Raw genomic sequence first — 7,178 nt, 5'->3', positions numbered from 1 at the left:
AGCAGGTCATTATCTCCTGAGGGGTCCCAGACTGCGAGAGGGCACAGGATGGGCTGAGGGACCCCCTCACCCCCCCAAGTGCACAAATTTTTGTGCACCAGGCCTCTAGTTTAAAATAATAAAAGTAATTGGGACTGTTTTTCAGGGTGTCCAATGTGCTATGCCGTCAGAAACAAAAATCTATTATTGGGTAATTTTATTCCACTTTTTGAGTGTGGGGGGAGATTTGTTTTTCTTGGGCATATGAATGAAACAGAAAATCTATATGAAGTTACTCCAGTTACATCTTGTTGGTTCAACATTTGAGTAGGATGCTAAGAAAGTAAAAATGAAGGATTTTATCCAGGATATTTTGCTTTAGTCTACGTCCAAAGTTTGCACCCACATCTGTCTCATCATACAATTATATTACCTTGTTTTTTTAAAAGTAAAGCTTCAAGATATACTTCACATACCATACAATTCACTCATGTGGAGTGTACAATTGAACTGTGTTTTTTGTGTGTGTTTTAGTATATTCACAGATTAAGTGCCATCACCACCACAGTCATTTTTAGAACACTTTATCACCTTAAAGAGAAACCTCATACCCTTCAGCACTTAGTCATCTATACTGTCATCTAGAAGGACTTTGGGGGGATCATCTGGTTGCATATGCCTTCTCTTCAGGGAAGAGCGAAATTATGACTTTTGTCTTAATAAAGTCCTCTTTTGCAAGAAAAATAAGGAAAATGATCAGGGCCTTTGATCATGTGATTCTCTCTGCACAGGCCTCTTCCTTCCTCATGTTGAGAAGCTCATTTGCACAGAGAAGCCTCCTTGAGACCTCATTTAAGTTAAACTCCTCCTTTGCCTCCACTCTTGGTTCCTTTTCTCCACATCACATATGTTATTTTTCGCTTTAACTTAACATTATTCAGGTGCAATTTACATACAATAAAACATGCTCATTTTAAGTACGTAATTCAATGGTTTTGACAAATGTAACTACACTGCCAATGAAAATATAGCACATTTCATAACCCCCAAAATTCCTTCCTGCTCTTCCAGATTTAATCTTCTCCACTTCAACCCCAGACCACTCTTTCTGTCACTATTGATTATTTTGGTCTGTTCTGCAATTTCATGCTAATCATAATTCAAATTATTTGTGTGCTTATTTTCTTCTTTCTGTATCTATTACTAGACTTTTATTAAACCACTAGAGGCCCAGTACATGAAATTCATGCACGGGTGTGTGTGTGTGTGGGGGGGGTGTCCCTCAGTCCGGCCTACACCCTCTCAAAATCTGGGACCCCTCAGGTAGGGTCCCTAGGCCTGGCTGGCAATCAGGGTCTATCAGGGCTTTCCTTCCCCTGGCTGCTGGCAGCTGGCCCTGCCCCTGCCGCTGGCCATCTGTGCGGTGCTGTCCCCACTCCCCCGCCACCAGTTGCCTCCCTTTGCAGGTGACAGGTGTGGGGTGCCATTGCTTGGCTGGCCTGGGACTCCTTCTGCGGGCCTATTAATGGAGGAAACCATGATAAGGGTCACATCCCTTTGCCTGTGGGCAAAATGTGCTATCATTTTGAACGAATGGGTAAAAATAGTCTCATTGACTTATAAATGTTTTGTAACTTTCAACTTCGTAGATAAAGACATTTCTCAGGGCAAATCCGTGCCCTTGATAACAGGACATGAGATCAAGTCAAGCCATGTCTCCACTTCTAAAAACACTCGAGATTTGTGATCTACTAGCACTGGCATAACAACTCTGTTACTATTTGACAAAATATTTCTATTGCCATAATATAATCAAACCTTAAATCACACACCTGTGAACTGGCATCCCTCAGTCACGCTCGGGGAGGACTCTGTTGCCTTGGGCGCTGAGCTGGGGTACAGAGACCCTTCCCCAGCTTTTCCTTGCTCCCTTTGCACGCCTTCATTTCCGGTTTTGCGGTGTCTGCATCCCCGTTCAGCCAAATTTCTAAATCTCTTTCCCTCTCAACTATCTAGGACACATGAGAATTAACCTACTCGTGTAGATTACAGGGCCCCAGCCATTATTAACCTTAATATTGAAAGAAATACAGCTTTTTCGGTAGGAGAAGCAGAAATGCCCTTCCACTTGGCACCAATAGCAACATTTGCATCAGCTGAGGAAACGTGCTTTTTAGGAAGTTCAGGCAATGCAAATGCTTGCTTACAGTCAGTGAAAAGTTCACATATATGATATTGCCGAATTTGTGGGCCCCTTTGAAACCATTGTATAATTGCATCCCTGAGGTTATTTTATAGTAGATCAAGGTACTGTCTCTTCTGTATTTTCATAATGCCCTTTGAATTATTGATTCTGTCCTGATATTCTCACCTTCCTTCCTAGTGGGTACCTGGTTGCTATTTGTTGAAGAACTGAACAGTTCAAACTTCATTCTTAAATATTGAACTCAAATGTACCCTACACCTCCTCTTTTTCAGATGTCAGGCTCTCTGCTTGTCCCCTGTTTGCAGGGCCAACCTTTGCTTTAATGGGATTGAAGTGCCGAGTGAGCCTTGGCCATGACCTCACCCCTCTTCTTTTGAAGATGTTGCTCTTGTTGATGACACTGAATTTGGGAGGGTAGTCACCATTTTGGGGGAAGGAGGGAAGAAAGAGAATGGGATATAAATTTATAACCCGGCAAGTTAAAGAAATGCCTGAGGATTGGCTTGAACCTCGGGGGAGGCAGAAACAGGAGGCAGGTGGGGGAGGAGCTGCTCAGAAGCAGACAGGCCCTGACCTTTGGCTGGCAGCACAGTTTCTAGAGGCAAATGAACCTGTGTAAGAAAAGCTGGGCAACTGGGACACGTGAGCAGAACTGGTAACGTGTGAGGCTCTCTCATTTTGCTAAGTCCTGATGACGCCCCGTTGCCAGATGGGGATCACACTTTTCCAAGGAGGCGGGAAGATCTCCATGACTTTTCTCTGCAGGAAGCTGGTCCATCCTTGCTGCTTGACACAGTCGCTGCAGGGAAGAAACATCTGCACAGCATATGTTTCAAGGGACCTGGAGTATATGGTGTACTGTTCTTAATATGTTTGCTCCCCTTCTTAGTGCTATGTGTTTTAACCAGGGTCACCTCTCCGAGAAAGGTTGTTTCCCCAGGTGGGGATTTTTCCCTGGAGTTAGGGATTAACAGGACTAAGGAAGAGAATCAGTAAAACCCCTTAAGTAAGTGCCAGGCGGGTAGTTAATCACTTTAACTACGAACAACCTTGGAATGGAGATAACAAACGCCCCAACCTTTGGAATAGAATGGATAGGATTAAAATCAACTGGTATAAATACAGATGTAACAGGAGAATAAAGGGAGAACCTTGCTATGCTGATCAACTGAATGCTGTCTCCGTGTCATTCCTTCTTCGCCGACGCCGTCCACACCTTTGGGAACCCCTGGACCTGCTGGGGCTGGACCCCAACATTTCTCCTCCATTCCTCCCAAAACAGTCACTACTCTTCTCTTGACCCAAGCCAACAGGCAAATATTCAATTGCCCAGAATAATTTGACACTGTTGATAAGTGTGCTTTTCAATCTGTTGGTCATGGGCCATTAAATAAGTCTTAAAATCAGTTGAGTAGATTTCAAGCAGCATTAAAAAAAGAAATCAAGCAGGGCAGAGAATAGACTATCTTAGAGTATATAGTGAGTGTGAATGATGTGTTGTGGAACTCTGTTTCAGCCCATGCATGTTGCAACATAAAATGTTTTTGGTGAGAAAAGTTTGAAAATCACTGTTTACAACCATCAATTTTCAGATATCCCCTTAAAAACTTTTTATTGGGAATAATATCAAATACACATAAAAGTAGTGACAACCGTTGTATCCTCATCTACTTTCCAAACTGTTTTTTGTAGATGTTACAATCCTATTCATTTCTGTCAGTAATTTATTTTTATTTATTTGCTCCATCTTAGCAAATACAGGGGAGGTTTCCGTGAAAACTGAAGTAATCTTCCTGATGGTGCAAGTTGTGAATGTTTTAGGTCAGCTGGGAGCCTTCGGAGAGGCCTCAGGGAACCACTGGGAAAAATATGTTTGGAGAGAGAAGTGAGGCAAACCTCACAGAGGCTGCATACACTGCCTCTCTGCCTTTTGGGGAAGGTAGTCAGGTCTGTCATCTGGTTTAGTTCAGACGTTTCCCTCCCCCACCCCCCTTTACCCCATCCTCCTCGGAGGGCACCTGTCGAGCCCCTTTGTTTTACAATTGAGGAAACGGAGCTCTAGGGGTGGGAACTGTGTTACCCAAGAGAGTTTCTATGGAGTGCTATCTCTCAGAGTCCCCATGTGATGCCAGGAGCCTCTCAATGGCTTTCTGATGCTTTGAAGATAAAAACCAAGTCCACTTTGTGGCCCACAAGACCTAAATGGTCTGGCCCTGTCTCCCTCTTCATTCCCATCTCTCTCCCCCATTCTCTAGCGACTGCCCTCTCTATGCCCACTCCACTGCCAGGCTCTTGCACATGCTGGTCTCTGCATTTAAGTGCTTCCTTTCTCCTGACTCCTGCACTCCCCACACCTTTCCTGAACTCATCACAGTTATAATTTATGTTTTTGTGAATGACTCTTTGATTAATATCTGACTTCCCTTCAGATAGTTCTGTGAAGACAGGAACCTTCTCTGTTTCTGCTCATCATGTCATCTTCAACACTTAACACCAGGCCTGCCATTCAGAAAATGTTAAAAATACTTCAGACACAATGAAAATGTCTTTGTACTCCTCCTCAACGCCCGACTCTGTTTTTCTTCCACTCTCCTGAAATTGGTGCCTATTCTTAAACCATGGGTCTGCGTTTTTTATACATTGACTGAATATCCACATATCTACTAAATATCCATGTAGAAAATACAGGTTATTGTTTCCTCTGTTTAATATCTATACCAATGAGTTATATTCTACTTATCCTCCAGCATGTTGCTTTTTTCACTTTTTCCATTCAACATTTAGTTTTTGGGATCTCTTCTTATTGATATATATATATATATATATATATATATATATATATATATATATATTGATATATATATAATTGATATATATATATATATTCATTTTAACTATGTACTAGATAGTGTGCCATCAAATGAATAAATCCCATTTTGATACTTCTGTCATTGAATTTTGTGATTTTTATTTACTATGCATTTCCTTTTGTTTGTTTTGTTTCCTTTTCTTCTTTTACTGACAATTGTGGATTGAATTGTTGTGTCCTCCCAAAATTCATCTGTTGAAGCCCTAATCTCCAATGTATTTGGAGATGAGAACTTTGGGTCATTAGAATTAGGTGAGGTTATGAGGGTGGGGTCCTCATGATAGGATTATAAGAAGAGACACCAGAGAGCTTGCTTTCTCTGTCTCTTCTCCATGTGAGGCTACAACAACAAGGTAGCTGACTGAAATCAAGAAAGGGAGCATTCACTAGGAACTGAATTGGCTGGTATCTTGGTTGTGGACTTCTAAGAATTGTTAGAAAATAAATTTTTGCTGATTAAGCCATCTGGCCTGCGGTATTTTGTATGGCAGCTTGAGCAGACTAAGACACTGACTTCTACCAAATTGATGTCTTCACTACTAGATTTTTCTCTAGGAGGTTTTTTCCTTTCCTAGCCTGGAAGTTTCACATTCCATTTTTATTCTTTTTGTGTTTACTCCTAAGCATTTGATATACAGTTAACGCAACACAATCTAAAGTTAATTTCTATGCCTCTCCTGTTACATTTGCCTTGGTTAAACCCCATTCACCCACATTAAGTATTTATAGTACTCACTTTTGTAAACAAGACTACTTTTTAAAATAATTTTTCCTCATATTTCAATAAATCACTCTGGGTTTAATTTCTTTCTTGATTGATAGTTCTTTGAAATGCTTTCAGCAAAGTTCTATGAGAGGAAACACTTTCATTCTTTGTCTCAAAATAATTTTTTGTACTCCCTCCTTAATATATTTGGGTATATAAGTTTATTAAAATAACTACAAGGCAGTGCTTATATTTTAAAGGAAAAACTACTGATCATCTTCTTTAGGTACTTGCATATTTTAATTTTTATAAGCTGAATATTATTTGTGTCATTTCTCAAAAGTTAAAACATACACAACAAAAGATATTAAATACTTTGATCACTGGCTCATCAAATAAATGCCAAATCTTCATGTATTCTGTTCATGTTTCTGCAAGATTTTCTTCAAGCAAACCACTGAAGGTGATACTGTTGCCATGATACGTACCCGGAGTCCCCTTAGATATTAAAATGGAGTAGTCCCCTCATTATGGACTCAGGTTTCGGCTGCTGTGGGTTGCATTCATTTGTACAACCTCAATGCAAGTGTTGTCTTGCTTTCTGCTTAGCATTAGAAATTCTTCTTCCCGGTGAAGGAATATAAGGTCTGTTTCATTTGAAACTTGAAGATCGAGGGTGAAAGAATTATAGTCAAGACCCCTGCACCTGGGAAGTGTGGCTACATCCCTTCTCTACTTTCAAAGCAGGTTTTCTTTTTAATGCAAGTGATGCTCCAATTGGCGTTGAGAACAGCATCTGTGCATGGGTTGGAAATCCAGAGCACAATCAAGGTCCCCTCCTGAGTCGCCAGATTTCCAAAGACAGCCATAAAACTTAGATTTCTAAGGAGAGAGCACAGCCCGTGACATTGAGCTAACATCACTTTTCTAGCTGCTTGGGGAGCTGGAGAAATGAATTCTGTTCACAAAGAGCTTCAGTTAGTCAGTTAGTCCATATTGCTATTTTATTTTTAGCAGATTATGTTTGGGTTCTTGTTCTTTTTGTTGGGTTCAGGTTTAACCCCTTTCCCCCTCCCCCAGCTTCTAGCACACTGCATCCCATCTCCAAATTAGCTCCTCCTCCTCATATGTGTAGTCAGTAGATTTCTTTAAGAGGAAACACACACACACACACACACACACACACACACACACACACACACACACACACCACCCCTGACATCAAAACCCATTGGTAACATGCACCTTCAAACTGGCCATAAGAAATTCAACAGAAAGCAGACATCTTACTTTGTATTAAGTATAGATACATCATTTTCAGGATTCCATTATTAGAAACACCAATGAATACTTCAGCATGAAAAATAAAATAGTGGGATCTCTGCCTCCCAGATGGAGGAGCACACACATTTACTCTC

This window comes from Myotis lucifugus, unplaced genomic scaffold (genome assembly GCF_000147115.1).
Source record: "Myotis lucifugus unplaced genomic scaffold, Myoluc2.0 scaffold_38, whole genome shotgun sequence".
NCBI classification, from domain to species: Eukaryota; Metazoa; Chordata; class Mammalia; order Chiroptera; family Vespertilionidae; genus Myotis; species Myotis lucifugus.
This window is presented reverse-complemented; position numbering follows the sequence as displayed.